We start from the raw sequence: 22751 nt of genomic DNA on the forward strand, positions 1-22751 counted from the left end.
CTTGTGCTGTGGCAAGCAAGGCTTCTTGACTTTTCCACCTTGGAAAGCTGAGTTGAGTGAAGGGGAAAAGAAAAGGCTTTGCAGCATTGCATACTTTGAGTGCGGATTGCATTGAGGAGCTTCGCATTTTGAGAGTGAAAAATGCCTACGCCGCTATGAAGGAACTTGCCCTGCAAGGAATCAGGCAGCACGGCCAGCTCGCAAGCGCAGAAAGTCACAATGCATAGTTTGTACAAAAACAGCACGAGCCAGGTAGGAGTCGAACCTACAATCTTCTGATCTGTAGTCAGACACGTTATCCATTGCGCCACTGGCCCCAAAGGTACATTTGCACTTGCAGCTCACAGTCTGCACAGCTGCGGTGTTTGCAGCTCCACGGGTGGGAATGGTCAGAGTCGCTTGGTGATCAATCAGCAAAGAGAATCACCTTCACTGCTTCCCTTCCATGCTTGAGCTTGAACAGTGGTGAAGTACACGAGCATGCAAAGCAAGGTTATCCTTAGGTTTCTGCCGCAATTCCAGCTCAAAGGTGCAGCTGCCATTTTGGAGTAAGCAGCAATTAGCCGAAGCCAGTGCTCTTAACTTGACAGGTTGCTTTGAAGGAACATGTTGTCGCCAATGCGCAGAATGTCTCCTTTGCTCTCTGAAAACACCCTGCACACAGCTGTTTCACGTGTGCAGCTGCTTCTGTGCGCCAGCAGACCGTTGCTTTTTCTTTCCAAAAAGAGACTTTTTTGATAAAATTTGCAAGCATACATTACATAACAGTTGAAATTTGACATGACATCAAGTGCAGTACAGATCAGTTTCTCTCATTACACGACAAGAGGTGCCTCACTGTACTTGCCAGCATTTCACGTGCGACATTCTGTGGTGCGTACAAGCAGCTCCGTGGAGCAGTAACTCTTCCAAACACTCAGTACTTCCTTGGAAGGAAAAGAAGCCTCCTGTCAGTCACACGGGCTTCTCGGCTGCTCCTTCACACTGGTGGCGGTTGCTAGTTTCCGCTCACTTCGCTTGCCTTCCGTCAGCTCCAGCTCTTTTCGGCTTCTTTCATCATTTTTCTGGCTTGCGGTCCTGCAGCTGCTCGCCTGCTGGTGCTCAGACATGCTGACTGGAGCAAAGCATTGAATATGTTCTCGCAGGCGGCCAACCGGAAGCAGGATTTCCTTGCAGGCCGCAGGTCAACTAGGAGGGACACCTGCCAAGCTTCAGTGCGTCCCTCGGGACATAGTCCTGGACCTTGGAATGTGCCAATCGGCAACGCTCGGTCGTCGACAGCTCCTCGCACCGGAAGACCAGCAAAATTCGGACAGACCAAAGTGCGGCTTTCACCGCATTGAAGTTCCTCTCGCAGCAGTTGATGCTTATCGTGGTGTGCGTCACTTGGCATTGCCAAGTCAGGACTTTCAGATAATGAGAGTGCCTACTGCGCTGAGAAGGGACTTGAGAAAGCGACGCCAAAGGTGGCGCGCCCAAGTAAGTCAGCTTGCCTGGTGTCCCGAGTCATAATGCAAAGTTTGCATAAATCTGCCAGCCAGGAAGGAGTGCACGCTATCAGCTTGCGATCCACAGACGGAAGCCTTATCCATTACACTACTCGCACAAGCTGCGGGGAGCAGCTGGCGGCTCACGGTGCCACAGTGCTGCGCCATCAATAGGCGCACAAGGCCCTGAGTGGCCAAAAGTGCATGGCACTAAATCAGCTGCATGTGCCACAACTCCTGCCCCTTCGATAGCTCAGCTGGTAGAGCGGAGGACTGTAGAGGAAAATCAAAACACTGACATGCTTAGGTCGCTGGTTCAGTTCCGGCTCGAAGGAACAACGGCCTTTTTCCACTACGTCTGCACAATGCCACAATTTGCTCGAGGCAGCACTCTAAATTTCACAAGTACACAACGCGCTCGGATCTTGCGAACAAGGCGCACCAACCCCCTTTTCCTCTCTCATAACAGCCCGCACACAGTTCTTTCACTTCTGCACTTGCACCTGCTGCTCAGCACACAGCCCTGTACCTCAAAAATACACTTCCGACACAACATTACACAACTCTTCAAATTTCACCTCCGATAAAGTGCAATGCACATCCCTTACTTTCAATACACTACATCAGCTGCCTCACTACACTTGCCGAACTAGCTTATATTTACAATGTACATTTACATTTCATCACCAACATTCTCCGCTGCCACAGCCCCAGGGCTTTTACACAGTTTCCAGCCGCTCGCTATACTATGGCGCCAGACTCTTACAGAGTGGCCTTTCCTCACGCACCCTTTTGCGTCAGCTGCCCCAAGCAGGGAGTTCTTTGAAGTAGTATGCTCAGCACTCACTAGAAAACAAAAGAAATCTTGTGTCAGTCAGACAGGGTTCTAGGCTGCACCCTGACGCTCGGGGTGGCTGCTCGTTTCCGCTCAGCTGGCTTGCCTTGCGCAAGCTCCGGCTCTTTTTGGCTTCGTCCATGGTTATTGTGGCTTGCGGTCCTGCAGCTGCTCGCCTGCTGGTGCTCGCACATGCTGATTGGAGCAAAGCATTGAATGCCTTGAGGCAGCCGGCCAAGCCGAAGCAGGATTTCCCTGCTGCTCACGGACCAAGTTGAGGGTGGTGCTGAGGAGCTCCTGCCAAACAAGCTAGGCTAACAACCCCAACAACACTGGGGAATTAGCTCAAGTGGTAGAGCGCTCGCTTTGCATGCGAGAGGTAGCGGGATCGATGCCTGCATTCTCCACTTCTTTCTTAGCTCCGCTCCGCTCGGCCAGTTCTTGGCACTCAACAGTGGCGCCGGCTCTTCTTCTCCCAATTGGTTGCACCTGCTCAGCCACAAAGTGCTGAAAAGGCTTCATATCCTTTCTTGTGCTGTGGCAAGCAAGGCTTCTTGACTTTTCCACCTTGGAAAGCTGAGTTGAGTGAAGGGGAAAAGAAAAGGCTTTGCAGCATTGCATACTTTGAGTGCGGATTGCATTGAGGAGCTTCGCATTTTGAGAGTGAAAAATGCCTACGCTGCTATGAAGGAACTTGCCCTGCAAGGAATCAGGCAGCACGGCCAGCTCGCAAGCGCAGAAAGTCACAATGCATAGTTTGTACAAAAACAGCACGAGCCAGGTAGGAGTCGAACCTACAATCTTCTGATCTGTAGTCAGACACGTTATCCATTGCGCCACTGGCCCCAAAGGTACATTTGCACTTGCAGCTCACAGTCTGCACAGCTGCGGTGTTTGCAGCTCCACGGGTGGGAATGGTCAGAGTCGCTTGGTGATCAATCAGCAAAGAGAATCACCTTCACTGCTTCCCTTCCATGCTTGAGCTTGAACAGTGGTGAAGTACACGAGCATGCAAAGCAAGGTTATCCTTAGGTTTCTGCCGCAATTCCAGCTCAAAGGTGCAGCTGCCATTTTGGAGTAAGCAGCAATTAGCCGAAGCCAGTGCTCTTAACTTGACAGGTTGCTTTGAAGGAACATGTTGTCGCCAATGCGCAGAATGTCTCCTTTGCTCTCTGAAAACACCCTGCACACAGCTGTTTCACGTGTGCAGCTGCTTCTGTGCGCCAGCAGACCGTTGCTTTTTCTTTCCAAAAAGAGACTTTTTTGATAAAATTTGCAAGCATACATTACATAACAGTTGAAATTTGACATGACATCAAGTGCAGTACAGATCAGTTTCTCTCATTACACGACAAGAGGTGCCTCACTGTACTTGCCAGCATTTCACGTGCGACATTCTGTGGTGCGTACAAGCAGCTCCGTGGAGCAGTAACTCTTCCAAACACTCAGTACTTCCTTGGAAGGAAAAGAAGCCTCCTGTCAGTCACACGGGCTTCTCGGCTGCTCCTTCACACTGGTGGCGGTTGCTAGTTTCCGCTCACTTCGCTTGCCTTCCGTCAGCTCCAGCTCTTTTCGGCTTCTTTCATCATTTTTCTGGCTTGCGGTCCTGCAGCTGCTCGCCTGCTGGTGCTCAGACATGCTGACTGGAGCAAAGCATTGAATATGTTCTCGCAGGCGGCCAACCGGAAGCAGGATTTCCTTGCAGGCCGCAGGTCAACTAGGAGGGACACCTGCCAAGCTTCAGTGCGTCCCTCGGGACATAGTCCTGGACCTTGGAATGTGCCAATTGGCAACGCTCGGTCGTCGACAGCTCCTCGCACCGGAAGACCAGCAAAATTCGGACAGACCAAAGTGCGGCTTTCACCGCATTGAAGTTCCTCTCGCAGCAGTTGATGCTTATCGTGGTGTGCGTCACTTGGCATTGCCAAGTCAGGACTTTCAGATAATGAGAGTGCCTACTGCGCTGAGAAGGGACTTGAGAAAGCGACGCCAAAGGTGGCGCGCCCAAGTAAGTCAGCTTGCCTGGTGTCCCGAGTCATAATGCAAAGTTTGCATAAATCTGCCAGCCAGGAAGGAGTGCACGCTATCAGCTTGCGATCCACAGACGGAAGCCTTATCCATTACACTACTCGCACAAGCTGCGGGGAGCAGCTGGCGGCTCACGGTGCCACAGTGCTGCGCCATCAATAGGCGCACAAGGCCCTGAGTGGCCAAAAGTGCATGGCACTAAATCAGCTGCATGTGCCACAACTCCAGCCCCTTCGATAGCTCAGCTGGTAGAGCGGAGGACTGTAGAGGAAAATCAAAACACTGACATCCTTAGGTCGCTGGTTCAATTCCGGCTCGAAGGAACAACGGCCTTTTTCCACTCCGTCTGCACAATGCCACAATTTGCTCGAGGCAGCACTCTAAATTTCACAAGTACACAACGCGCTCGGATCTTGCGAACAAGGCGCACCAACCCCCTTTTCCTCTCTCATAACAGCCCGCACACAGTTCTTTCACTTCTGCACTTGCACCTGCTGCTCAGCACACAGCCCTGTACCTCAAAAATACACTTCCGACACAACATTATACAACTCTTCAAATTTCACCTCCGATAAAGTGCAATGCACATCCCTTACTTTCAATACACTACATCAGCTGCCTCACTACACTTGCCGAACTAGCTTATATTTACAATGTACATTTACATTTCATCACCAACATTCTCCGCTGCCACAGCCCCAGGGCTTTTACACAGTTTCCAGCCGCTCGCTATACTATGGCGCCAGACTCTTACAGAGTGGCCTTTCCTCACGCACCCTTTTGCGTCAGCTGCCCCAAGCAGGGAGTTCTTTGAAGTAGTATGCTCAGCACTCACTAGAAAACAAAAGAAATCTTGTGTCAGTCAGACAGGGTTCTAGGCTGCACCCTGACGCTCGGGGTGGCTGCTCGTTTCCGCTCAGCTGGCTTGCCTTGCGCAAGCTCCGGCTCTTTTTGGCTTCGTCCATGGTTATTGTGGCTTGCGGTCCTGCAGCTGCTCGCCTGCTGGTGCTCGCACATGCTGATTGGAGCAAAGCATTGAATGCCTTGAGGCAGCCGGCCAAGCCGAAGCAGGATTTCCCTGCTGCTCACGGACCAAGTTGAGGGTGGTGCTGAGGAGCTCCTGCCAAACAAGCTAGGCTAACAACCCCAACAACACTGGGGAATTAGCTCAAGTGGTAGAGCGCTCGCTTTGCATGCGAGAGGTAGCGGGATCGATGCCTGCATTCTCCACTTCTTTCTTAGCTCCGCTCCGCTCGGCCAGTTCTTGGCACTCAACAGTGGCGCCGGCTCTTCTTCTCCCAATTGGTTGCACCTGCTCAGCCACAAAGTGCTGAAAAGGCTTCATATCCTTTCTTGTGCTGTGGCAAGCAAGGCTTCTTGACTTTTCCACCTTGGAAAGCTGAGTTGAGTGAAGGGGAAAAGAAAAGGCTTTGCAGCATTGCATACTTTGAGTGCGGATTGCATTGAGGAGCTTCGCATTTTGAGAGTGAAAAATGCCTACGCCGCTATGAAGGAACTTGCCCTGCAAGGAATCAGGCAGCACGGCCAGCTCGCAAGCGCAGAAAGTCACAATGCATAGTTTGTACAAAAACAGCACGAGCCAGGTAGGAGTCGAACCTACAATCTTCTGATCTGTAGTCAGACACGTTATCCATTGCGCCACTGGCCCCAAAGGTACATTTGCACTTGCAGCTCACAGTCTGCACAGCTGCGGTGTTTGCAGCTCCACGGGTGGGAATGGTCAGAGTCGCTTGGTGATCAATCAGCAAAGAGAATCACCTTCACTGCTTCCCTTCCATGCTTGAGCTTGAACAGTGGTGAAGTACACGAGCATGCAAAGCAAGGTTATCCTTAGGTTTCTGCCGCAATTCCAGCTCAAAGGTGCAGCTGCCATTTTGGAGTAAGCAGCAATTAGCCGAAGCCAGTGCTCTTAACTTGACAGGTTGCTTTGAAGGAACATGTTGTCGCCAATGCGCAGAATGTCTCCTTTGCTCTCTGAAAACACCCTGCACACAGCTGTTTCACGTGTGCAGCTGCTTCTGTGCGCCAGCAGACCGTTGCTTTTTCTTTCCAAAAAGAGACTTTTTTGATAAAATTTGCAAGCATACATTACATAACAGTTGAAATTTGACATGACATCAAGTGCAGTACAGATCAGTTTCTCTCATTACACGACAAGAGGTGCCTCACTGTACTTGCCAGCATTTCACGTGCGACATTCTGTGGTGCGTACAAGCAGCTCCGTGGAGCAGTAACTCTTCCAAACACTCAGTACTTCCTTGGAAGGAAAAGAAGCCTCCTGTCAGTCACACGGGCTTCTCGGCTGCTCCTTCACACTGGTGGCGGTTGCTAGTTTCCGCTCACTTCGCTTGCCTTCCGTCAGCTCCAGCTCTTTTCGGCTTCTTTCATCATTTTTCTGGCTTGCGGTCCTGCAGCTGCTCGCCTGCTGGTGCTCAGACATGCTGACTGGAGCAAAGCATTGAATATGTTCTCGCAGGCGGCCAACCGGAAGCAGGATTTCCTTGCAGGCCGCAGGTCAACTAGGAGGGACACCTGCCAAGCTTCAGTGCGTCCCTCGGGACATAGTCCTGGACCTTGGAATGTGCCAATCGGCAACGCTCGGTCGTCGACAGCTCCTCGCACCGGAAGACCAGCAAAATTCGGACAGACCAAAGTGCGGCTTTCACCGCATTGAAGTTCCTCTCGCAGCAGTTGATGCTTATCGTGGTGTGCGTCACTTGGCATTGCCAAGTCAGGACTTTCAGATAATGAGAGTGCCTACTGCGCTGAGAAGGGACTTGAGAAAGCGACGCCAAAGGTGGCGCGCCCAAGTAAGTCAGCTTGCCTGGTGTCCCGAGTCATAATGCAAAGTTTGCATAAATCTGCCAGCCAGGAAGGAGTGCACGCTATCAGCTTGCGATCCACAGACGGAAGCCTTATCCATTACACTACTCGCACAAGCTGCGGGGAGCAGCTGGCGGCTCACGGTGCCACAGTGCTGCGCCATCAATAGGCGCACAAGGCCCTGAGTGGCCAAAAGTGCATGGCACTAAATCAGCTGCATGTGCCACAACTCCTGCCCCTTCGATAGCTCAGCTGGTAGAGCGGAGGACTGTAGAGGAAAATCAAAACACTGACATGCTTAGGTCGCTGGTTCAGTTCCGGCTCGAAGGAACAACGGCCTTTTTCCACTACGTCTGCACAATGCCACAATTTGCTCGAGGCAGCACTCTAAATTTCACAAGTACACAACGCGCTCGGATCTTGCGAACAAGGCGCACCAACCCCCTTTTCCTCTCTCATAACAGCCCGCACACAGTTCTTTCACTTCTGCACTTGCACCTGCTGCTCAGCACACAGCCCTGTACCTCAAAAATACACTTCCGACACAACATTACACAACTCTTCAAATTTCACCTCCGATAAAGTGCAATGCACATCCCTTACTTTCAATACACTACATCAGCTGCCTCACTACACTTGCCGAACTAGCTTATATTTACAATGTACATTTACATTTCATCACCAACATTCTCCGCTGCCACAGCCCCAGGGCTTTTACACAGTTTCCAGCCGCTCGCTATACTATGGCGCCAGACTCTTACAGAGTGGCCTTTCCTCACGCACCCTTTTGCGTCAGCTGCCCCAAGCAGGGAGTTCTTTGAAGTAGTATGCTCAGCACTCACTAGAAAACAAAAGAAATCTTGTGTCAGTCAGACAGGGTTCTAGGCTGCACCCTGACGCTCGGGGTGGCTGCTCGTTTCCGCTCAGCTGGCTTGCCTTGCGCAAGCTCCGGCTCTTTTTGGCTTCGTCCATGGTTATTGTGGCTTGCGGTCCTGCAGCTGCTCGCCTGCTGGTGCTCGCACATGCTGATTGGAGCAAAGCATTGAATGCCTTGAGGCAGCCGGCCAAGCCGAAGCAGGATTTCCCTGCTGCTCACGGACCAAGTTGAGGGTGGTGCTGAGGAGCTCCTGCCAAACAAGCTAGGCTAACAACCCCAACAACACTGGGGAATTAGCTCAAGTGGTAGAGCGCTCGCTTTGCATGCGAGAGGTAGCGGGATCGATGCCTGCATTCTCCACTTCTTTCTTAGCTCCGCTCCGCTCGGCCAGTTCTTGGCACTCAACAGTGGCGCCGGCTCTTCTTCTCCCAATTGGTTGCACCTGCTCAGCCACAAAGTGCTGAAAAGGCTTCATATCCTTTCTTGTGCTGTGGCAAGCAAGGCTTCTTGACTTTTCCACCTTGGAAAGCTGAGTTGAGTGAAGGGGAAAAGAAAAGGCTTTGCAGCATTGCATACTTTGAGTGCGGATTGCATTGAGGAGCTTCGCATTTTGAGAGTGAAAAATGCCTACGCTGCTATGAAGGAACTTGCCCTGCAAGGAATCAGGCAGCACGGCCAGCTCGCAAGCGCAGAAAGTCACAATGCATAGTTTGTACAAAAACAGCACGAGCCAGGTAGGAGTCGAACCTACAATCTTCTGATCTGTAGTCAGACACGTTATCCATTGCGCCACTGGCCCCAAAGGTACATTTGCACTTGCAGCTCACAGTCTGCACAGCTGCGGTGTTTGCAGCTCCACGGGTGGGAATGGTCAGAGTCGCTTGGTGATCAATCAGCAAAGAGAATCACCTTCACTGCTTCCCTTCCATGCTTGAGCTTGAACAGTGGTGAAGTACACGAGCATGCAAAGCAAGGTTATCCTTAGGTTTCTGCCGCAATTCCAGCTCAAAGGTGCAGCTGCCATTTTGGAGTAAGCAGCAATTAGCCGAAGCCAGTGCTCTTAACTTGACAGGTTGCTTTGAAGGAACATGTTGTCGCCAATGCGCAGAATGTCTCCTTTGCTCTCTGAAAACACCCTGCACACAGCTGTTTCACGTGTGCAGCTGCTTCTGTGCGCCAGCAGACCGTTGCTTTTTCTTTCCAAAAAGAGACTTTTTTGATAAAATTTGCAAGCATACATTACATAACAGTTGAAATTTGACATGACATCAAGTGCAGTACAGATCAGTTTCTCTCATTACACGACAAGAGGTGCCTCACTGTACTTGCCAGCATTTCACGTGCGACATTCTGTGGTGCGTACAAGCAGCTCCGTGGAGCAGTAACTCTTCCAAACACTCAGTACTTCCTTGGAAGGAAAAGAAGCCTCCTGTCAGTCACACGGGCTTCTCGGCTGCTCCTTCACACTGGTGGCGGTTGCTAGTTTCCGCTCACTTCGCTTGCCTTCCGTCAGCTCCAGCTCTTTTCGGCTTCTTTCATCATTTTTCTGGCTTGCGGTCCTGCAGCTGCTCGCCTGCTGGTGCTCAGACATGCTGACTGGAGCAAAGCATTGAATATGTTCTCGCAGGCGGCCAACCGGAAGCAGGATTTCCTTGCAGGCCGCAGGTCAACTAGGAGGGACACCTGCCAAGCTTCAGTGCGTCCCTCGGGACATAGTCCTGGACCTTGGAATGTGCCAATTGGCAACGCTCGGTCGTCGACAGCTCCTCGCACCGGAAGACCAGCAAAATTCGGACAGACCAAAGTGCGGCTTTCACCGCATTGAAGTTCCTCTCGCAGCAGTTGATGCTTATCGTGGTGTGCGTCACTTGGCATTGCCAAGTCAGGACTTTCAGATAATGAGAGTGCCTACTGCGCTGAGAAGGGACTTGAGAAAGCGACGCCAAAGGTGGCGCGCCCAAGTAAGTCAGCTTGCCTGGTGTCCCGAGTCATAATGCAAAGTTTGCATAAATCTGCCAGCCAGGAAGGAGTGCACGCTATCAGCTTGCGATCCACAGACGGAAGCCTTATCCATTACACTACTCGCACAAGCTGCGGGGAGCAGCTGGCGGCTCACGGTGCCACAGTGCTGCGCCATCAATAGGCGCACAAGGCCCTGAGTGGCCAAAAGTGCATGGCACTAAATCAGCTGCATGTGCCACAACTCCAGCCCCTTCGATAGCTCAGCTGGTAGAGCGGAGGACTGTAGAGGAAAATCAAAACACTGACATCCTTAGGTCGCTGGTTCAATTCCGGCTCGAAGGAACAACGGCCTTTTTCCACTCCGTCTGCACAATGCCACAATTTGCTCGAGGCAGCACTCTAAATTTCACAAGTGCACAACGCGCTCGGATCTTGCGAACAAGGCGCACCAACCCCCTTTTCCTCTCTCATAACAGCCCGCACACAGTTCTTTCACTTCTGCACTTGCACCTGCTGCTCAGCACACAGCCCTGTACCTCAAAAATACACTTCCGACACAACATTACACAACTCTTCAAATTTCACCTCCGATAAAGTGCAATGCACATCCCTTACTTTCAATACACTACATCAGCTGCCTCACTACACTTGCCGAACTAGCTTATATTTACAATGTACATTTACATTTCATCACCAACATTCTCCGCTGCCACAGCCCCAGGGCTTTTACACAGTTTCCAGCCGCTCGCTATACTATGGCGCCAGACTCTTACAGAGTGGCCTTTCCTCACGCACCCTTTTGCGTCAGCTGCCCCAAGCAGGGAGTTCTTTGAAGTAGTATGCTCAGCACTCACTAGAAAACAAAAGAAATCTTGTGTCAGTCAGACAGGGTTCTAGGCTGCACCCTGACGCTCGGGGTGGCTGCTCGTTTCCGCTCAGCTGGCTTGCCTTGCGCAAGCTCCGGCTCTTTTTGGCTTCGTCCATGGTTATTGTGGCTTGCGGTCCTGCAGCTGCTCGCCTGCTGGTGCTCGCACATGCTGATTGGAGCAAAGCATTGAATGCCTTGAGGCAGCCGGCCAAGCCGAAGCAGGATTTCCCTGCTGCTCACGGACCAAGTTGAGGGTGGTGCTGAGGAGCTCCTGCCAAACAAGCTAGGCTAACAACCCCAACAACACTGGGGAATTAGCTCAAGTGGTAGAGCGCTCGCTTTGCATGCGAGAGGTAGCGGGATCGATGCCTGCATTCTCCACTTCTTTCTTAGCTCCGCTCCGCTCGGCCAGTTCTTGGCACTCAACAGTGGCGCCGGCTCTTCTTCTCCCAATTGGTTGCACCTGCTCAGCCACAAAGTGCTGAAAAGGCTTCATATCCTTTCTTGTGCTGTGGCAAGCAAGGCTTCTTGACTTTTCCACCTTGGAAAGCTGAGTTGAGTGAAGGGGAAAAGAAAAGGCTTTGCAGCATTGCATACTTTGAGTGCGGATTGCATTGAGGAGCTTCGCATTTTGAGAGTGAAAAATGCCTACGCCGCTATGAAGGAACTTGCCCTGCAAGGAATCAGGCAGCACGGCCAGCTCGCAAGCGCAGAAAGTCACAATGCATAGTTTGTACAAAAACAGCACAAGCCAGGTAGGAGTCGAACCTACAATCTTCTGATCCGTAGTCAGACACGTTATCCATTGCGCCACTGGCCCCAAAGGTACATTTGCACTTGCAGCTCACAGTCTGCACAGCTGCGGTGTTTGCAGCTCCACGGGTGGGAATGGTCAGAGTCGCTTGGTGATCAATCAGCAAAGAGAATCACCTTCACTGCTTCCCTTCCATGCTTGAGCTTGAACAGTGGTGAAGTACACGAGCATGCAAAGCAAGGTTATCCTTAGGTTTCTGCCGCAATTCCAGCTCAAAGGTGCAGCTGCCATTTTGGAGTAAGCAGCAATTAGCCGAAGCCAGTGCTCTTAACTTGACAGGTTGCTTTGAAGGAACATGTTGTCGCCAATGCGCAGAATGTCTCCTTTGCTCTCTGAAAACACCCTGCACACAGCTGTTTCACATGTGCAGCTGCTTCTGTGCGCCAGCAGACCGTTGCTTTTTCTTTCCAAAAAGAGACTTTTTTGATAAAATTTGCAAGCATACATTACATAACAGTTGAAATTTGACATGACATCAAGTGCAATACAGATCAGTTTCTCTCATTACACTACAAGAGGTGCCTCACTGTACTTGCCAGCATTTCACGTGCGACATTCTGTGGTGCGTACAAGCAGCTCCGTGGAGCAGTAACTCTTCCAAACACTCAGTACTTCCTTGGAAGAAAAAGAAGCCTCCTGTCAGTCACACGGGCTTCTCGGCTGCTCCTTCACTCTGGTGGCGGTTGCTAGTTTCCGCTCACTTCGCTTGCCTTCCGTCAGCTCCAGCTCTTTTCGGCTTCTTTCATCATTTTTCTGGCTTGCGGTCCTGCAGCTGCTCGCCTGCTGGTGCTCAGACATGCTGACTGGAGCAAAGCATTGAATATGTTCTCGCAGGCGGCCAACCGGAAGCAGGATTTCCTTGCAGGCCGCAGGTCAACTAGGAGGGACACCTGCCAAGCTTCAGTGCGTCCCTCGGGACATAGTCCTGGACCTTGGAATGTGCCAATCGGCAACGCTCGGTCGTCGACAGCTCCTCGCACCGGAAGACCAGCAAAATTCGGACAGACCAAAGTGCGGCTTTCACCGCGTTGAAGTTCCTCTCGCAGCAGTTGATGCTTATCGTGGTGTGCGTCACTTGGCATTGCCAAGTCAGGACTTTCAGATAATGAGAGTGCCTACTGCGCTGAGAAGGGACTTGAGAAAGCGACGCCAAAGGTGGCGCGCCCAAGTAAGTCAGCTTGCCTGGTGTCCCGAGTCATAATGCAAAGTTTGCATAAATCTGCCAGCCAGGAAGGAGTGCACGCTATCAGCTTGCGATCCACAGACGGAAGCCTTATCCATTACACTACTCGCACAAGCTGCGGGGAGCAGCTGGCGGCTCACGGTGCCACAGTGCTGCGCCATCAATAGGCGCACAAGGCCCTGAGTGGCCAAATGTGCATGGCACTAAATCAGCTGCATGTGCCACAACTCCTGCCCCTTCGATAGCTCAGCTGGTAGAGCGGAGGACTGTAGAGGAAAATCAAAACACTGACATCCTTAGGTCGCTGGTTCAATTCCGGCTCGAAGGAACAACGGCCTTTTTCCACTACGTCTGCACAATGCCACAATTTGCTCGAGGCAGCACTCTAAATTTCACAAGTACACAACGCGCTCGGATCTTGCGAACAAGGCGCACCAACCCCCTTTTCCTCTCTCATAACAGCCCGCACACAGTTCTTTCACTTCTGCACTTGCACCTGCTGCTCAGCACACAGCCCTGTACCTCAAAAATACACTTCCGACACAACATTACACAACTCTTCAAATTTCACCTCCGATAAAGTGCAATGCACATCCCTTACTTTCAATACACTACATCAGCTGCCTCACTACACTTGCCGAACTAGCTTATATTTACAATGTACAATTACATTTCATCACCAACATTCTCCGCTGCCACAGCCCCAGGGCTTTTACACAGTTTCCAGCCGCTCGCTATACTATGGCGCCAGACTCTTACAGAGTGGCCTTTCCTCACGCACCCTTTTGCGTCAGCTGCCCCAAGCAGGGAGTTCTTTGAAGTAGTATGCTCAGCACTCACTAGAAAACAAAAGAAATCTTGTGTCAGTCAGACAGGGTTCTAGGCTGCACCCTGACGGTCGGGGTGGCTGCTCGTTTCCGCTCAGCTGGCTTGCCTTGCGCAAGCTCCGGCTCTTTTTGGCTTCGTCCATGGTTATTGTGGCTTGCGGTCCTGCAGCTGCTCGCCTGCTGGTGCTCGCACATGCTGATTGGAGCAAAGCATTGAATGCCTTGAGGCAGCCGGCCAAGCCGAAGCAGGATTTCCCTGCTGCTCACGGACCAAGTTGAGGGTGGTGCTGAGGAGCTCCTGCCAAACAAGCTAGGCTAACAACCCCAACAACACTGGGGAATTAGCTCAAGTGGTAGAGCGCTCGCTTTGCATGCGAGAGGTAGCGGGATCGATGCCTGCATTCTCCATTTCTTTCTTAGCTCCGCTCCGCTCGGCCAGTTCTTGGCACTCAACAGTGGCGCCGGCTCTTCTTCTCCCAATTGGTTGCACCTGCTCAGTCACAAAGTGCTGAAAAGGCTTCATATCCTTTCTTGTGCTGTGGCAAGCAAGGCTTCTTGACTTTTCCACCTTGGAAAGCTGAGTTGAGTGAAGGGGAAAAGAAAAGGCTTTGCAGCATTGCATACTTTGAGTGCGGATTGCATTGAGGAGCTTCGCATTTTGAGAGTGAAAAATGCCTACGCCGCTATGAAGGCACTTGCCCTGCAAGGAATCAGGCAGCACGGCCAGCTCGCAAGCGCAGAAAGTCACAATGCATAGTTTGTACAAAAACAGCACGAGCCAGGTCAGAGTCGAACCTACAATCTGCTGATCCGTAGTCAGACACATTATCCATTGCGCCACTGGCCCCAAAGGTACTTTTGCACTTGCAGCTCACAGTCTGCACAGCTGCAGTGTTTGCAGCTCCACGGGTGGGAATGGTCAGAGTCGCTTGGTGATCAATCAGCAAAGAGAATCACCTTCACTGCTTCCCTTCCATGCTTGAGCTTGAACAGTGGTGAAGTACACGAGCATGCAAAGCAAGGTTATCCTTAGGTTTCTGCCGCAATTCCAGCTCAAAGGTGCAGCTGCCATTTTGGAGTAAGCAGCAATTAGCCGAAGCCGGTGCTCTTAACCTGACAGGTTGCTTTGAAGGAACATGTTGTCGCCAATGCGCAGAATGTCTCCTTTGCTCTCTGAAAACACCCTGCACACAGCTGTTTCACATGTGCAGCTGCTTCTGTGCGCCAGCAGACCGTTGCTTTTTCTTTCCAAAAAGAGACTTTTTTGATAAAATTTGCAAGCATACATTACATAACAGTTGAAATTTGACATGACATCAAGTGCAATACAGATCAGTTTCTCTCATTACACTACAAGAGGTGCCTCACTGTACTTGCCAGCATTTCACGTGCGACATTCTGTGGTGCGTACAAGCAGCTCCGTGGAGCAGTAACTCTTCCAAACACTCAGTACTTCCTTGGAAGAAAAAGAAGCCTCCTGTCAGTCACACGGGCTTCTCGGCTGCTCCTTCACACTGGTGGCGGTTGCTAGTTTCCGCTCACTTCGCTTGCCTTCCGTCAGCTCCAGCTCTTTTCGGCTTCTTTCATCATTTTTCTGGCTTGCGGTCCTGCAGCTGCTCGCCTGCTGGTGCTCAGACATGCTGACTGGAGCAAAGCATTGAATATGTTCTCGCAGGCGGCCAACCGGAAGCAGGATTTCCTTGCAGGCCGCAGGTCAACTAGGAGGGACACCTGCCAAGCTTCAGTGCGTCCCTCGGGACATAGTCCTGGACCTTGGAATGTGCCAATCGGCAACGCTCGGTCGTCGACAGCTCCTCGCACCGGAAGACCAGCAAAATTCGGACAGACCAAAGTGCGGCTTTCACCGCGTTGAAGTTCCTCTCGCAGCAGTTGATGCTTATCGTGGTGTGCGTCACTTGGCATTGCCAAGTCAGGACTTTCAGATAATGAGAGTGCCTACTGCGCTGAGAAGGGACTTGAGAAAGCGACGCCAAAGGTGGCGCGCCCAAGTAAGTCAGCTTGCCTGGTGTCCCGAGTCATAATGCAAAGTTTGCATAAATCTGCCAGCCAGGAAGGAGTGCACGCTATCAGCTTGCGATCCACAGACGGAAGCCTTATCCATTACACTACTCGCACAAGCTGCGGGGAGCAGCTGGCGGCTCACGGTGCCACAGTGCTGCGCCATCAATAGGCGCACAAGGCCCTGAGTGGCCAAAAGTGCATGGCACTAAATCAGCTGCATGTGCCACAACTCCTGCCCCTTCGATAGCTCAGCTGGTAGAGCGGAGGACTGTAGAGGAAAATCAAAACACTGACATCCTTAGGTCGCTGGTTCAATTCCGGCTCGAAGGAACAACGGCCTTTTTCCACTACGTCTGCACAATGCCACAATTTGCTCGAGGCAGCACTCTAAATTTCACAAGTACACAACGCGCTCGGATCTTGCGAACAAGGCGCACCAACCCCCTTTTCCTCTCTCATAACAGCCCGCACACAGTTCTTTCACTTCTGCACTTGCACCTGCTGCTCAGCACACAGCCCTGTACCTCAAAAATACACTTCCGACACAACATTACACAACTCTTCAAATTTCACCTCCGATAAAGTGCAATGCACATCCCTTACTTTCAATACACTACATCAGCTGCCTCACTACACTTGCCGAACTAGCTTATATTTACAATGTACATTTACATTTCATCACCATCATTCTCCGCTGCCACAGCCCCAGGGCTTTTACACAGTTTCCAGCCGCTCGCTATACTATGGCGCCAGACTCTTACAGAGTGGCCTTTCCTCACGCACCCTTTTGCGTCAGCTGCCCCAAGCAGGGAGTTCTTTGAAGGAGTATGCTCAGCACTCACTAGAAAACAAAAGAAATCTTGTGTCAGTCAGACAGGGTTCTAGGCTGCACCCTGACGCTCGGGGTGGCTGCTCGTTTCCGCTCAGCTGGCTTGCCTTGCGCAAGCTCCGGCTCTTTTTGGCTTCGTCCATGGTTATTGTGGCTTGCGGTCCTGCAGCTGCTCGCCTGCTGGTGCTCGCACATGCTGATTGGAGCAAAGCATTGAATGCCTTGAGGCAGCCGGCCAAGCCGAAGCAGGATTTCCCTGCTGCTCACGGACCAAGTTGAGGGTGGTGCTGAGGAGCTCCTGCCAAACAAGCTAGGCTAACAACCCCAACAACACTGGGGAATTAGCTCAAGTGGTAGAGCGCTCGCTTTGCATGCGAGAGGTAGCGGGATCGATGCCTGCATTCTCCACTTCTTTCTTCGCTCCGCTCGGCCAGTTTTTGGCACTCAACAGTGGCGCCGGCTCTTCTTCTCCCAATTGGTTGCACCTGCTCAGCCACAAAGTGCTGAAAAGGCTTCATATCCTTTCTTGTGCTGTGGCAAGCAAGGCTTCTTGACTTTTCCACCTTGGAAAGCTGAGTTGAGTGAAGGGGAAAAGAAAAGGCTTTGCAGCATTGCATACTTTGAGTGCGGATTGCATTGAGGAGCTTCGCATTTTGAGAGTGAAAAATGCCTACGCCGCTATGAAGGCACTTGCCCTGCAAGGAATCAGGCAGCACGGCCAGCTCGCAAGCGCAGAAAGTCACAATGCATAGTTTGTACAAAAACAGCACGAGCCAGTTAGGAGTCGAACCTACAATCTTCTGATCCGTAGTCAGTGGCCACTGGCCCCAAAGGTACATTTGCACTTGCAGCTCACAGTCTGCACAGCTGCAGTGTTTGCAGCTCCACGGGTGGGAATGGTCAGAGTCGCTTGGTGATCAATCAGCAAAGAGAATCACCTTCACTGCTTCCCTTCCATGCTTGAGCTTGAACAGTGGTGAAGTACACGAGCATGCAAAGCAAGGTTATCCTTAGGTTTCTGCCGCAATTCCAGCTCAAAGGTGCAGCTGCCATTTTAGAGTAAGCAGCAATTAGCCGAAGCCAGTGCTCTTAACTTGACAGGTTGCTTTGAAGGAACATGTTGTCGCCAATGCGCAGAATGTCTCCTTTGCTCTCTGAAAACACCCTGCACACAGCTGTTTCACATGTGCAGCTGCTTCTGTGCGCCAGCAGACCGTTGCTTTTTCTTTCCAAAAAGAGACTTTTTTGATAAAATTTGCAAGCATACATTACATAACAGTTGAAATTTGACATGACATCAAGTGCAATACAGATCAGTTTCTCTCATTACACTACAAGAGGTGCCTCACTGTACTTGCCAGCATTTCACGTGCGACATTCTGTGGTGCGTACAAGCAGCTCCGTGGAGCAGTAACTCTTCCAAACACTCAGTACTTCCTTGGAAGAAAAAGAAGCCTCCTGTCAGTCACACGGGCTTCTCGGCTGCTCCATCACACTGGTGGCGGTTGCTAGTTTCCGCTCACTTCGCTTGCCTTCCGTCAGCTCCAGCTCTTTTCGGCTTCTTTCATCATTTTTCTGGCTTGCGGTCCTGCAGCTGCTCGCCTGCTGGTGCTCAGACATGCTGACTGGAGCAAAGCATTGAATATGTTCTCGCAGGCGGCCAACCGGAAGCAGGATTTCCTTGCAGGCCGCAGGTCAACTAGGAGGGACACCTGCCAAGCTTCAGTGCGTCCCTCGGGACATAGTCCTGGACCTTGGAATGTGCCAATCGGCAACGCTCGGTCGTCGACAGCTCCTCGCACCGGAAGACCAGCAAAATTCGGACAGACCAAAGTGCGGCTTTCACCGCGTTGAAGTTCCTCTCGCAGCAGTTGATGCTTATCGTGGTGTGCTTCACTTGGCATTGCCAAGTCAGGACTTTCAGATAATGAGAGTGCCTACTGCGCTGAGAAGGGACTTGAGAAAGCGACGCCAAAGGTGGCGCGCCCAAGTAAGTCAGCTTGCCTGGTGTCCCGAGTCATAATGCAAAGTTTGCATAAATCTGCCAGCCAGGAAGGAGTGCACGCTATCAGCTTGCGATCCACAGACGGAAGCCTTATCCATTACACTACTCGCACAAGCTGCGGGGAGCAGCTGGCGGCTCACGGTGCCACAGTGCTGCGCCATCAATAGGCGCACAAGGCCCTGAGTGGCCAAAAGTGCATGGCACTAAATCAGCTGCATGTGCCACAACTCCAGCCCCTTCGATATCTCAGCTGGTAGAGCGGAGGACTGTAGAGGAAAATCAAAACACTGACATCCTTAGGTCGCTGGTTCAATTCCGGCTCGAAGGAACAACGGCCTTTTTCCACTCCATCTGCACAATGCCACAATTTGCTCGAGGCAGCACTCTAAATTTCACAAGTACACAACGCGCTCGGATCTTGCGAACAAGGCGCACCAACCCCCTTTTCCTCTCTCATAACAGCCCGCACACAGTTCTTTCACTTCTGCACTTGCACCTGCTGCTCAGCACACAGCCCTGTACCTCAAAAATACACTTCCGACACAACATTACACAACTCTTCAAATTTCACCTCCGATAAAGTGCAATGCACATCCCTTACTTTCAATACACTACATCAGCTGCCTCACTACACTTGCCGAACTAGCTTATATTTACAATGTACATTTACATTTCATCACCAACATTCTCCGCTGCCACAGCCCCAGGGCTTTTACACAGTTTCCAGCCGCTCGCTATACTATGGCGCCAGACTCTTACAGAGTGGCCTTTCCTCACGCACCCTTTTGCGTCAGCTGCCCCAAGCAGGGAGTTCTTTGAAGTAGTATGCTCAGCACTCACTAGAAAACAAAAGAAATCTTGTGTCAGTCAGACAGGGTTCTAGGCTGCACCCTGACGCTCGGGGTGGCTGCTCGTTTCCGCTCAGCTGGCTTGCCTTGCGCAAGCTCCGGCTCTTTTTGGCTTCGTCCATGGTTATTGTGGCTTGCGGTCCTGCAGCTGCTCGCCTGCTGGTGCTCGCACATGCTGATTGGAGCAAAGCATTGAATGCCTTGAGGCAGCCGGCCAAGCCGAAGCAGGATTTCCCTGCTGCTCACGGACCAAGTTGAGGGTGGTGCTGAGGAGCTCCTGCCAAACAAGCTAGGCTAACAACCCCAACAACACTGGGGAATTAGCTCAAGTGGTAGAGCGCTCGCTTTGCATGCGAGAGGTAGCGGGATCGATGCCTGCATTCTCCACTTCTTTCTTAGCTCCGCTCCGCTCGGCCAGTTCTTGGCACTCAACAGTGGCGCCGGCTCTTCTTCTCCCAATTGGTTGCACCTGCTCAGCCACAAAGTGCTGAAAAGGCTTCATATCCTTTCTTGTGCTGTGGCAAGCAAGGCTTCTTGACTTTTCCACCTTGGAAAGCTGAGTTGAGTGAAGGGGAAAAGAAAAGGCTTTGCAGCATTGCATACTTTGAGTGCGGATTGCATTGAGGAGCTTCGCATTTTGAGAGTGAAAAATGCCTACGCCGCTATGAAGGAACTTGCCCTGCAAGGAATCAGGCAGCACGGCCAGCTCGCAAGCGCAGAAAGTCACAATGCATAGTTTGTACAAAAACAGCACGAGCCAGGTAGGAGTCGAACCTACAATCTTCTAATCCGTAGTCAGACACGTTATCCATTGCGCCACTGGCCCCAAAGGTACATTTGCACTTGCAGCTCACAGTCTGCACAGCTGCGGTGTTTGCAGCTCCACGGGTGGGAATGGTCAGAGTCGCTTGGTGATCAATCAGCAAAGAGAATCACCTTCACTGCTTCCCTTCCATGCTTGAGCTTGAACAGTGGTGAAGTACACGAGCATGCAAAGCAAGGTTATCCTTAGGTTTCTGCCGCAATTCCAGCTCAAAGGTGCAGCTGCCATTTTGGAGTAAGCAGCAATTAGCCGAAGCCAGTGCTCTTAACTTGACAGGTTGCTTTGAAGGAACATGTTGTCGCCAATGCGCAGAATGTCTCCTTTGCTCTCTGAAAACACCCTGCACACAGCTGTTTCACATGTGCAGCTGCTTCTGTGCGCCAGCAGACCGTTGCTTTTTCTTTCCAAAAAGAGACTTTTTTGATAACATTTGCAAGCATACATTACATAACAGTTGAAATTTGACATGACATCAAGTGCAATACAGATCAGTTTCTCTCATTACACTACAAGAGGTGCCTCACTGTATTTGCCAGCATTTCATGTGCGACATTCTGTGGTGCGTACAAGCAGCTCCGTGGAGCAGTAACTCTTCCAAACACTCAGTACTTCCTTGGAAGAAAAAGAAGCCTCCTGTCAGTCACACGGGCTTCTCGGCTGCTCCTTCACACTGGTGGCGGTTGCTAGTTTCCGCTCACTTCGCTTGCCTTCCGTCAGCTCCAGCTCTTTTCGGCTTCTTTCATCATTTTTCTGGCTTGCGGTCCTGCAGCTGCTCGCCTGCTGGTGCTCAGACATGCTGACTGGAGCAAAGCATTGAATATGTTCTCGCAGGCGGCCAACCGGAAGCAGGATTTCCTTGCAGGCCGCAGGTCAACTAGGAGGGACACCTGCCAAGCTTCAGTGCGTCCCTCGGGACATAGTCCTGGACCTTGGAATGTGCCAATCGGCAACGCTCGGTCGTCGACAGCTCCTCGCACCGGAAGACCAGCAAAATTCGGACAGACCAAAGTGCGGCTTTCACCGCGTTGAAGTTCCTCTCGCAGCAGTTGATGCTTATCGTGGTGTGCGTCACTTGGCATTGCCAAGTCAGGACTTTCAGATAATGAGAGTGCCTACTGCGCTGAGAAGGGACTTGAGAAAGCGACGCCAAAGGTGGCGCGCCCAAGTAAGTCAGCTTGCCTGGTGTCCCGAGTCATAATGCAAAGTTTGCATAAATCTGCCAGCCAGGAAGGAGTGCACGCTATCAGCTTGCGATCCACAGACGGAAGCCTTATCCATTACACTACTCGCACAAGCTGCGGGGAGCAGCTGGCGGCTCACGGTGCCACAGTGCTGCGCCATCAATAGGCGCACAAGGCCCTGAGTGGCCAAAAGTGCATGGCACTAAATCAGCTGCATGTGCCACAACTCCAGCCCCTTCGATAGCTCAGCTGGTAGAGCGGAGGACTGTAGAGGAAAATCAAAACACTGACATCCTTAGGTCGCTGGTTCAATTCCGGCTCGAAGGAACAACGGCCTTTTTCCACTCCGTCTGCACAATGCCACAATTTGCTCGAGGCAGCACTCTAAATTTCACAAGTACACAACGCGCTCGGATCTTGCGAACAAGGCGCACCAACCCCCTTTTCCTCTCTCATAACAGCCCGCACACAGTTCTTTCACTTCTGCACTTGCACCTGCTGCTCAGCACACAGCCCTGTACCTCAAAAATACACTTCCGACACAACATTACACAACTCTTCAAATTTCACCTCCGATAAAGTGCAATGCACATCCCTTACTTTCAATACACTACATCAGCTGCCTCACTACACTTGCCGAACTAGCTTATATTTACAATGTACATTTACATTTCATCACCAACATTCTCCGCTGCCACAGCCCCAGGGCTTTTACACAGTTTCCAGCCGCTCGCTATACTATGGCGCCAGACTCTTACAGAGTGGCCTTTCCTCACGCACCCTTTTGCGTCAGCTGCCCCAAGCAGGGAGTTCTTTGAAGTAGTATGCTCAGCACTCACTAGAAAACAAAAGAAATCTTGTGTCAGTCAGACAGGGTTCTAGGCTGCACCCTGACGCTCGGGGTGGCTGCTCGTTTCCGCTCAGCTGGCTTGCCTTGCGCAAGCTCCGGCTCTTTTTGGCTTCGTCCATGGTTATTGTGGCTTGCGGTCCTGCAGCTGCTCGCCTGCTGGTGCTCGCACATGCTGATTGGAGCAAAGCATTGAATGCCTTGAGGCAGCCGGCCAAGCCGAAGCAGGATTTCCCTGCTGCTCACGGACCAAGTTGAGGGTGGTGCTGAGGAGCTCCTGCCAAACAAGCTAGGCTAACAACCCCAACAACACTGGGGAATTAGCTCAAGTGGTAGAGCGCTCGCTTTGCATGCGAGAGGTAGCGGGATCGATGCCTGCATTCTCCACTTCTTTCTTAGCTCCGCTCCGCTCGGCCAGTTCTTGGCACTCAACAGTGGCGCCGGCTCTTCTTCTCCCAATTGCTTGCACCT

The 22751-nt window shown here is 51.6% G+C and overlaps 14 non-coding genes across 14 annotated transcripts; 8 read left to right on the forward strand and 6 right to left on the reverse strand.

Moving 5' to 3' along the window:
- Positions 1–244: 244 nt before the first annotated feature.
- trnac-aca (transfer RNA cysteine (anticodon ACA)) lies at positions 245–317 on the reverse strand. Its single transcript has one exon. It is a non-coding gene; the product is annotated as a tRNA-Cys (tRNA).
- Positions 318–1729: 1412 nt separating this feature from the next.
- On the forward strand, positions 1730–1822 carry trnay-gua (transfer RNA tyrosine (anticodon GUA)). Its single transcript has 2 exons — positions 1730–1766; positions 1787–1822. It is a non-coding gene; the product is annotated as a tRNA-Tyr (tRNA).
- A 1273-nt stretch (positions 1823–3095) lies between these two features.
- trnac-aca (transfer RNA cysteine (anticodon ACA)) lies at positions 3096–3168 on the reverse strand. The gene has a single exon. It is a non-coding gene; the product is annotated as a tRNA-Cys (tRNA).
- Positions 3169–4580: 1412 nt separating this feature from the next.
- trnay-gua (transfer RNA tyrosine (anticodon GUA)) lies at positions 4581–4673 on the forward strand. The gene is made up of 2 exons: positions 4581–4617; positions 4638–4673. It is a non-coding gene; the product is annotated as a tRNA-Tyr (tRNA).
- A 1273-nt stretch (positions 4674–5946) lies between these two features.
- Positions 5947–6019, reverse strand: trnac-aca (transfer RNA cysteine (anticodon ACA)). Its single transcript has one exon. It is a non-coding gene; the product is annotated as a tRNA-Cys (tRNA).
- Positions 6020–7431: 1412 nt separating this feature from the next.
- Positions 7432–7524, forward strand: trnay-gua (transfer RNA tyrosine (anticodon GUA)). Its single transcript has 2 exons — positions 7432–7468; positions 7489–7524. It is a non-coding gene; the product is annotated as a tRNA-Tyr (tRNA).
- A 1273-nt stretch (positions 7525–8797) lies between these two features.
- On the reverse strand, positions 8798–8870 carry trnac-aca (transfer RNA cysteine (anticodon ACA)). Its single transcript has one exon. It is a non-coding gene; the product is annotated as a tRNA-Cys (tRNA).
- A 1412-nt stretch (positions 8871–10282) lies between these two features.
- Positions 10283–10375, forward strand: trnay-gua (transfer RNA tyrosine (anticodon GUA)). Its single transcript has 2 exons — positions 10283–10319; positions 10340–10375. It is a non-coding gene; the product is annotated as a tRNA-Tyr (tRNA).
- Positions 10376–11648: 1273 nt separating this feature from the next.
- Positions 11649–11721, reverse strand: trnar-acg (transfer RNA arginine (anticodon ACG)). The gene has a single exon. It is a non-coding gene; the product is annotated as a tRNA-Arg (tRNA).
- A 1412-nt stretch (positions 11722–13133) lies between these two features.
- Positions 13134–13226, forward strand: trnay-gua (transfer RNA tyrosine (anticodon GUA)). The gene is made up of 2 exons: positions 13134–13170; positions 13191–13226. It is a non-coding gene; the product is annotated as a tRNA-Tyr (tRNA).
- Positions 13227–15984: 2758 nt separating this feature from the next.
- On the forward strand, positions 15985–16077 carry trnay-gua (transfer RNA tyrosine (anticodon GUA)). Its single transcript has 2 exons — positions 15985–16021; positions 16042–16077. It is a non-coding gene; the product is annotated as a tRNA-Tyr (tRNA).
- A 2739-nt stretch (positions 16078–18816) lies between these two features.
- trnay-gua (transfer RNA tyrosine (anticodon GUA)) lies at positions 18817–18909 on the forward strand. Its single transcript has 2 exons — positions 18817–18853; positions 18874–18909. It is a non-coding gene; the product is annotated as a tRNA-Tyr (tRNA).
- A 1273-nt stretch (positions 18910–20182) lies between these two features.
- trnar-acg (transfer RNA arginine (anticodon ACG)) lies at positions 20183–20255 on the reverse strand. Its single transcript has one exon. It is a non-coding gene; the product is annotated as a tRNA-Arg (tRNA).
- A 1412-nt stretch (positions 20256–21667) lies between these two features.
- Positions 21668–21760, forward strand: trnay-gua (transfer RNA tyrosine (anticodon GUA)). The gene is made up of 2 exons: positions 21668–21704; positions 21725–21760. It is a non-coding gene; the product is annotated as a tRNA-Tyr (tRNA).
- Positions 21761–22751: the final 991 nt, after the last annotated feature.

This window comes from Heterodontus francisci, chromosome 5 (genome assembly GCF_036365525.1).
Source record: "Heterodontus francisci isolate sHetFra1 chromosome 5, sHetFra1.hap1, whole genome shotgun sequence".
In the NCBI taxonomy this organism is placed as follows: domain Eukaryota; kingdom Metazoa; phylum Chordata; class Chondrichthyes; order Heterodontiformes; family Heterodontidae; genus Heterodontus; species Heterodontus francisci.